The sequence below is a fragment of the Petaurus breviceps genome, unplaced genomic scaffold (genome assembly GCF_028583685.1).
Source record: "Petaurus breviceps papuanus isolate PSGF00001 unplaced genomic scaffold, PetGlider_PUasm1.0 229, whole genome shotgun sequence".
Classification (NCBI taxonomy): Eukaryota; Metazoa; Chordata; class Mammalia; order Diprotodontia; family Petauridae; genus Petaurus; species Petaurus breviceps.
In genome coordinates, this window is record NW_027185903.1 from 34,736,260 (window position 1) to 34,746,245 (window position 9,986).

The window sequence follows — 9,986 nt, forward strand, 5'->3', positions numbered from 1 at the left end:
CATAGATTTACAGCTAAAAGGCACCTTAGAACTCCAGTGCTTTGATTTCCCAAATTAAGAAACTGAGGCTCTGAGTCATACAGGTTAGTAAGTAGAAGAATCTGGATCCAAACCCAATGTTATCATGCTTGGTGCCTAGGAAGTCTTTATGCTATCTTGGCAAATATCCTTAGGCAATGATAATTTTGATTACACACACGAGACATAGATACATGATGTATACATATGTGTTACAAACATACATCTGTATGTATATAAATGTTACCCATGTAAATATGCACGTATTTATATCATATATGCACAAACATATGAAAGGCACCATGACATTGTGGGCAGAAAGCCAATCTTAGAGTTAGGAAGTCTTGGGTTCATTTCTTGACTCTGAAACATTCTCGTGTTCTCTTGGACAAGTCCATAGCCTCTTGGCAACCTAGGCAACACATTGTGACCATAGTTACAGAGAAGTCACCAGTCTGTATCAGTGGAAGGAAACACAACACTCGGTGTTCCCCACAATAAAGAAATCACACATTTGAACAAAACAAAATACACAAATATGTATTTTGTACCAAAAGGCATGTTTTTGTTCGAATCAGCTGAATTTCCCCCACATTTCAATACACCTATCTGTAGGTTTGGAGTAAGGATTTGGGTTCCTTATTTTGAGGTGGTATTCATAGAAGGTTGGCCTCTAATGAGGTTCTCACATTTACATGTATAGAACATACATCTAACAGGTTTACCTCATAAATAACACCTTTATGCGCAGGTAAACTTTACCACTCTCAAAGGCCCAGCATCACCCCTCTAAAGTACACAAAGGCCAGACCCCTACTAAGGATGTCAGCCATTTTTCTTGTACCAATGGCCGCCAGTATGGAAGGTATTTTGGCTTGGGGGGATTGCAGACCTAGAGTCTAGTCTTGACTTTGCCCCTTATTGGTGAGTGACTTAGGACGAGTCACTTAATCTCAATGAACCTTACTCTTATCTGCGAAATGGGAATTATAATGTACTTCTTGCCTACCTCCTTGCATAATATGTATAAGGCATTTTACTTTCCTGACAATCAGATGAAATAATGTATTTGAAAGTGAAAGTCTGAAAACTGTCAAATACTGTCCCCATGTTAACAGATGATGCGCTGGACTTCGAGTCTGGGAAGATCTGGGTTAAAAAACTGCCTCAAACACCTGGCCATGTAACCTTGAGCAAGTTACTTAACCCCAACTGCTTTAAAAAAAAATTAAAAAAAAAACTGCCTCAAACGTGTTGTTCTGATAACCCTGGATAAGTCATTTAAGTTCTCTGAAACTCTTGTTTCCCCATCTGTAAAATAGGGATGATAACAGGATCTCCCTTGCAAGGTTGTGAGAATAAAATGAGCTAATGTATGCAAGTTTGTAAACCTTAAAGAACTTCATAATGAGAGCTCCTATTAAATGATAGCAACTTTTCATTGGATAGGACACACGCTTTGTGTCATGAAGAGAAGTGTGGAAGCAGAGATGACCTTCTCAGGGACCAGTCTCTTGTCCTGAGGGTTCCTATACAACATGTGTGAGACCTTTCTATAACACAAAAGCAGAGCATCACCCAAAAGGCAAAGTGAAGACTTCCATTTCTTTCCCCAAAGATGGGACAGTTTCAGAAGCCAGACCCTGGCTGCTGAGCTCAGTCAGCCTCAGAGTGTTTTAATTGATGAGACACCATGTACCTCCTCTAGCATGTAGGGATGAATCAGCTCTTACTGGAACAGTATTGTCCATGGATGGCATTTAAGTGAGAAACACAACCAGTGCTTGGCCCACCCTTGTCACCGCCCTGCCTGCTAGGGCGATGCTGCATGCCTTTTGAGCCTGACTCTCTCATCCTTCTTTAATGGAGATCCAACCTGGAATATGTGCTCTATGCTCTTTTCCGCTATCTTTCAGTTAAGATTTTAGTAGAAAATATATATGCCCTCTGACTTGACTAAATTCAATCCAGGAAAAAAAAAGAACCAAGTATTTATTAAATGCCTACTTTGAGCTAGATACTTTACTAACATTATTTCACTTGACCTTCACAACAACCCTGGGAGGTAGGGGCTATTACCTCCATTTTACAGTTGAGGAAACTGAGTCTGAAAGAGGTTAAGTCACTTGCTCAGTATCACCCAGTTATAAAGGTAAAATGCAATGAGATTGATTGGGTAAAGTGGCCAGTGGTCAAGCTGCTGGAAATGGGGCCTGTGGCCCTTGACGCGTTGCCCAGGAAGATAAACTAATGATAAGGTGATTATGTTTTGGCAGATAAACAGAGTATCTTTTTATTGCAATTAGAATTAATTGGAGAGATTCTCACCTTTAGGAGAAAGAGGCTTATAAAAAGAGTCCATTGGAAAAGGAGCTTAAAAACACATGTGCCTCTAAATTTCATTCCTGTGGCAAAGAATCCCTGGAGATCCTTTAGTTGCCCCACTGAGCCAAAACAATGTAATCTCTCTCCTACCTTGGAAGTGCTTACTGCTGTATATGCATTTGTTTTCTCTTATGAGAGCTTTGGGCACAACCCCATTCTCCCAGCCCCCACTGGAGCTAAATGGAGCTCTTTCCTATAGATAGGGGTTTGTTTCCTTCTCCTGCATAGGCTTTCTGAGCACCTGTTCCATTCATAAATAGCCTATGAGCTTTTTGAGCATCTGAGGTCACCGGGCTTCACATCATTGTTCTCTCTGCTGCTACGTGAACCAGAGTAGTTGGGCTGTGTCTTGGAGTTCCTGAAAGCTGGATTTCTCAGCATTCAAGGGCTATCTCGTCTCCTGGACAAAAGGAGTCCCGTCTGGGAGGCTCCCCAGGCTGACCTTAGCAATTGTTGTTCCCGCATGTGGTTTCAGCAGTAAGGGTGTCCCTCTTGCCCAAAATGGGAGGAATGGCTTGTGAAGTGATAACATCTTGTTCTCAGGAGACCTGTGTAAATAAACTTGATATTAGTTTTAGCAGTAGCTCCTTTTCTAGCAGAGAGGGGTCCAGTTTAATAAATGTCTGTTAATTAGTTCAAATTGACAATACTGAGAAAACTATCACCTGGTAAGAAGGTGTACAAAAGAATGATGTGTTCTTCCTTCCTATTCTCCTGCTCCTGGTCATTGCTGTTTTTCAGTCTGTCTAACTCTTTGTGATTCCATGGATCATAACATTCCAGTACTGTCTATAGAGTTTTCTTGGCAAAGATACTGGAGTGGTTTGCTATTTCCTTCTCCAGTGGATTAAGACAACCAGAGTTATGTGACTTGCCCAGGGTCACACAGCTAGTAAATGTCTGAGGCTGAATTTGAATTTGGTCTTACTGGTCATATTTAACTACAATACTGGGAAAGCTGAGGTCTACATTACCATTTTATATGATTTATCACGTATCACCCCAGAACTGGTTTTACAAAGTCCACTGGCTACAGAGCCGAAATGCTCAGGACTTGAATCTGGACTTTTGATGCCTACCAGATATGAGACTGCTGCTAATCACTTAGTCTCTCTGATCTTTAGTTTTCCCATCTGTAAAATTAAAGTAATAATACTTGTACTATCAATCCTATAGGATTTAGGGGAGGAAAGTGATCTCATCAGCTCCCCAGGGCTTAATCATCTCTATGTAAATGATTATCAGATCCGTGTATCCAGTCTTAGGTTCTCTCTTTAGTTCTAGTCCCATGTAATGAGATGTACATTTCAAGCTGGTTCTTCCATAGACATCCCAAATTCAACATTTCCAAAATAGAACTCATTATCTCCCTTCCCTCCCCCCCAAAAGAGAAAAATTCGTCCATCTTTGGAACTTCCTCATTTTTATCAAAGCACCACCATCCTTCTGTCTTCCAAATTTGCAATCTTAGCATTATTGTCCAGTCCTCATTCTCACTAGCCTCACCCGTGTCCAATGAGTTGCCAAATTTTTTATACACCTCAATGATTTTCTCTTATAGCCAACCCCATTCTCACAATATGCATTCATATGTACATAGACATGTCTTCTGTATATTCTCATGTATATGTACGTATTTCCTCTTTCCATAGATTTTAAGCCATATGAAGAAATTGTCTCATTTTTGTCTTTGTAGAGGTGCTTAACAAATGCTTTATGCATTGCCTAATAGAGTGAAAAGATTTTGTAACCCTGAAAACATGAAGCAGATGTGAACCATTCTTGTTTTCTCTGGCTTTGTCAGGTGTTAGCATGTTGCCCTTTGTGATCTCTAAGATGCTTCTAATGCAAACATTCTCATCCACTTATTCCATAATTTCCAGATGAGAATGGAATGTTGAGGTTGACAGTAGTATTAGAACCTTTTAATTGCTTGATCAGAAGTATCCTTTTATAACAATGTGTTTTAATTCTACGCAGGAAAAATTAGAGCAGCTAGTGGCACATTGGAAAGAGTGCTGGACCTGGAGTCAGGAAGAGTCTTCATCATGAGTTCAAATCTGGCCTCAAACACTTACTGTCTGTTTGACCCTGGGCAAGTCACTTACCCTTCTTTGCCTCAATTTCCTTATCTAGAAAATGAGAAAGAAATGGCAAAATCATCTAGTATCTTTGCCAAGAATGACTGAAAAATGAGTGACCAAAAGGAAAAAGACATGAAGTTTTTTTTTTTTTTAATAGGCTACTGGGGCTGCCAGGTAGCACAGCGAGTAAGAGCACCGGCTCCAGTGTAGGGATGACCTGGGGATCGAATCCGGGCTCAGATACTTAGCACCCACACAGAAACACCTGGCTGTGTAACCTTGAGCACGTTAACCCCAATTGCTTAGGGGTGGCCACGTGGCTCAGCAAGTAAGAGCACCAGCCCCAGTGTTGGGATGACCTGGGGATCAAATCCGGGCTCAGATACTTAGCACCACACCCAGAAATAACTGGCCGTGTAACCTTGAGCAAGGTACTTAACCCTGATTGCTTTAAAAAAAAAATAGGCTACTGACAAGACAATGGGCTGAGAGCAAAGACTACCATTGGAGATTTGGTTATTAGTTAACACTTGTAAATCACTTTTGTGTATCCTCTCAGACATTTGTGCTATTTAATAGAGTAAGATCATACAGCAACATTTGTGATAATCTAGATTTTACTGTCAATACAAATCCAATTAAATTTTTCATTATTCCAAATGACCTATGAAATTTCATATTAGATAGGATTGAGATGTAATATGCACGGAGCTCCTCAGAAATAACCTAACTGGTATTTTCATTACTTTCCACGCAAGTTAGAAGAAGCAGAGAAGTTATTTGTTTCCATAGTGTTTTATGATAAGGTCCTTGAGAGCAGGAACTGTTCCATTTTTATCTCTAGCACCTCACACATCTCTTGACATATAATGTGTGACTGATAATTGCTTGTAGATTGATTGGGTTCTTTTGAAAGTTGTTTGTCGAATTTATTATATACTTAAAAGGATAACCAAGCTGTAAATAACAATATAACTCTATAAATAACAATATAACTCTGTAAATAAAATTCCACTTTTCTGTTCTATTTTTTAATAAATAGTATTTTGCTTTTCCCAATTACATGTAAAGGGGGCAGCTAGGTGATGCAATGAATAGAGCACTGACCCTGTAGTCAGGAGGAGCTGAGTTCAAAATCCGGCCTCAGACACTTAACACTTACTAGCTGTGTGACCTTGGGCAAGTCACTTAACTCCAATTGCCCTTCCTTCCCATCTCCAAAAAAGAAAAAAAAAACCCAAAACCAATTACTTGTGAAGAAAATTTTTAAGATTCACTTTTTAAAAATTGTGAGTTTCAAATTTTCTCCCTCTCTCTTTCCTTTACCCCTCCTTAAAACAGTAAATACAATTTTATATAGGTTACATATGTGCAATCATGTAAAACATATTTCCATATTAGTCATCCAAAAGGAAAATAAAAAATCATGAAAAAAATAAAGCGAATAGTATGCTTTAAAGATTGACTGCTATACACCATCTCGTTTTATTCTAACAACTTTTTGAGATAAATCACACAACGATTATTTTCTTTATTTTACCAATAAGTCTTGTAGATGTCCAGAAGTTTGCCAAATGTCACTCACCAAGTAGTTGAATTGACAAAACCAGGCAGCAGGGCATAATGATAAGAACATTGGCTTTGAAGTCAGTGAACACAAATTTGAAATCCAACCTCTGATGTTTACCACCTGTGACCTTCACCAAGACATTGAGTTTTATTGGGATTCAGTTTCCTCATCTGTAAAATGAGGACACTGGACCAGATACTCCATCCCCCCCAAAAATGTGTATTCTAGCTTTAGCTCTAGGATGGCTTGATTCCTCATTTTCTTTCTCCAGATCCAGAGCTCTTCTTGCTATAACATTCTGCTTTGTACTTCTCCCCACCCCACCCCACCCCAATCCAGGGTTCCTTCATGCCTCTATGATTACTCTTGTTTAGGGTAGTTAAAACATTTCCATTTTGGTCCCAGCCAGGCTGTACATTCTTGACCTGCTCCTATATGTGAGAAAGGAATAAATAAATTACTTACTTTAAAGGATAATCTTAACTCTTTCAGTGCTCTGCAGATTGATTTAATTTACTGGAAAATAATTTAATAAGTGGTACCATTGTGCCCTACCAGGGTTAAATCCAATCTATAATTTTACTGATTTATTTTCTACTCAAAGACTAGTAGAAGCAGATCCTTTCACATATTCTTGTGGAAGACATGGTTGCATTATAGGCTTTTGCCTCCTTAGCATCGGAGTGTTTGGAATTCTGATTTAATTATGAAATTTACTGTCAGTTTATTGCCACATAAACTATGTCTTCATGAATAGTAGGATGAAATAAAGGATGAGTGCTATTATTTAAGTGAAAGCTTACCTCTCTCCTATCAAAACAAAACCAGCTTTCAAAAACAAAACAAAACAGAAACATTGAAGTCACTCAACTTGGATTTATTCTTTGGTGAGTTTGTTTTTTTCTGGAAGGACTACCATGTTTTTGTTGAACATACATTTATGGGAGATTCTTTTTACTATTATGTCTGCTTGCCCTTTTTCTTCTGTTTTCTACAATCTTAGGATAAAAAGACAGACCCACACACATATATGTGCAGCTGTGTGCCAATATGACTTAAAGGTTACTTCTTGAGAACATCAAAATAGTTCAGTGGGAAAAACCCATTGATAACTGACTGCCATGACTTCTGGTTGGATTGAACTGACAGGACAGTAGTCAAAATGATGAAGATAAATGGAGTTGACTTCCCAAACCCAGGAATAACAACAGACTTTAAAAAAGCAGAAGTAAAACAAACAAACAACAGCAACAATAAATCATGAAGTTAAATTTAGGTAATTTCATAATTTCCATGTAATCACTGTTCATTTCTTTGGGGGAGTTGGATAGAAGGCCCAGAGCTTATGTTCATACTTAAATGTTATAGCTGGGGTCTCACAGATTCTGCTATAGTACCCAACTTTCAGTACATCCCTTATACATCCAGGGCACTTAACGACATGCTTCAGGGTATTAATCTGGAAATACTAAACCTAGGCCAGTGAAACAGAAGGAGCATTGAACAGTAAAACAAAGTCAGACCAAGGGTCATCTGGAGTAGTGGGCAAGAAGAAATGCAATTATGTGTTTATTTGCTCAATTTTTAATTATAAACAAATGGACAAAGCATTATCCATTTTATATATTATATAAATATATCCAAGATATATTTATTATGTGCCAAGAACTGTGCTAAGTACTAGAATAGAAAAGTCAAGACAGTTCCTGATGTCAAGGAATTCCCATTCTATCAGGGGAGATGACACATATGGAAGGTTTCAGCTGCAAGTCAGATGGAAAGGTCTCATTGTCCCATGGTCCTTAGGGCCCAGAAGCACAGCAGATGTTAATGACTCTTCTGTAACAGTATTTCCATTGATAAAATCACATCTATATGTTGAACCGTTTTGCAATGCCCAGGACTTTCATGACAAGAGCTTTCTTTTCTGGGTCTTCAATAGATGTGGCTATTGTGTGGGAGCAACTTCCAGTCTGTGTCTCCACTGGAGGGGATTCCCAGGATGACGGACACAACAGTGAGCTGGAAACTCCACTACTAACTACCAGCTTCTAGATTCAGAGTCCTGGATTGTCTCAACCAAAGTCTTACAGGTTGGTAATCAAGGTAGTGATGGTACTGATTTGACTTTCCTGGCACTTATTGGACTCCTCTCTTCCCCTCAGGGCCCCCTGCTGCTTCAGCTTGTCTGGCTTGCCTTCCCTATGAGTAGCAGCTGGATGGCAACTGCATGACCAGTCCCCTCGTCACAGGAATCACTGCTCCCTCCCCCCCCACACATGCAAAAATGGCTGCTGTGAGGGATGGTATAGCAGCAAGCACCCCAAGTGTCCTCAGGGTTTGCTGCCCATACAGGTTCTTGGATCTGCTTTGATAAAGGAAAGCAACTCAAAATGGGTTAACAAGCTTACTTTAATCAGTCAGACACATATCGTTTACCTTGTTCAGGGGAAAAGGTCAGCACCCCGAACTTCAAAGTACACAGGCAGAATTATCAAGACAGAAACAGATCTAGTAGACAGATTTCAAACTGTCCAACCATTACACCCATACCAAATCAACATCTAGCTTTCAACATCTGGGATTTTCAAAGCCGGGGGGGGCTCTGGACAACGGCTTCCCAGAATCCAGATCAAATCACAGAACACTTCTCAAAGTGAGCCCCCAAAACAAAGCCTCACATCAGGGCTTATATAGCCTTCTCCTGTCTCAGAGAATGTAACAACCTTATTGACACACTGGCCAATCAAAAAGTATCTACTGAAAAACAAGCCTCCCACCCCAGGCTTCAGGTGCACTTTAGCCTAGGGGCAGGGAAGATCTTCCAAATTTGCATTCCCATTACAGATGGGACAAAAGCAGGACTGGTGGTCTATGGGGTGCTGCCAGCCACTCCTCGTGGATCTTTAATTTATCTATTGGTGGTGCTTGGTCAGTATGTATGGCTGAAGGTGAAAAAGAAACTCCATAATGATTTCTCCTGCAAATGATGTCTGTGCGGCTAGGCTAGAAGTAAGTCCAGTGAACTGGGGGGACACTGCATTCCCAAGACTCTTATTTTTTTCTGAGAAAGTGATTGAAATGTTCGTAATCTTTAAGATTTGATGTCACAGCTAGAAATATCTCAAGGAGGTCAAAGGTAAAAAGAAAAGTCTCATGCCAAAATTTTTATGGCAGCAGTTTTTGCAGTAAAGGATAGGAAACAAAGTAGATTCCCAACAATTTGGGAATGGCAACACAAATTGTATACATCAGTGTAATGGAATATTACTGTACTATGTTGTTGTCATTTCAGTCATATCTGGCTCTTTGTGACCCAATTTGGGGTTTTCATGGCAGAGATACTGGAGTGGTTTGCCATTTCCTTCTCCAGTTCATTTTACAGATGAGAATACTGAGGCAAACACGATTAAGTGACTTGTCCAAGGTCACATAGCTAGTAAATATCTGAAGCCAGATTTGATCACAATAAGATGAGTCTTCCTGACCCCAGGCATCGTGCTCTGTCTACTGTGCCACCTGCCTGCCCTTACTGTACTATAAGAAATAACAAATATTAAGAATACAGAAAAGCATAGGGAGACTTACATGAACTGATGCAAATAAGTAGAATTATAAATGATACACAGCATTATAAATGGAAAGAACAAGAATTGGAAGAGCCTGTGATACTTTAAGATTACAGAGTCATCTCATGATATGATGAGGCAATGCCTAGGAACTTGGTTGCAGAAAATAGCACCTATTAAAGAAATCATTCACTTATACATTCATTCATTTACTTACTTGCTTATTTAGGTTTATTTATTTGCTTATTCCTTTATATATTTACATATTAATCTATTTATTTGATTATTTATGTGTCTATTTATGAGAGAGTATTTTATTAGTTCTCACTGACATTGCTTCCCTTTCCTCCTTTGCCAATT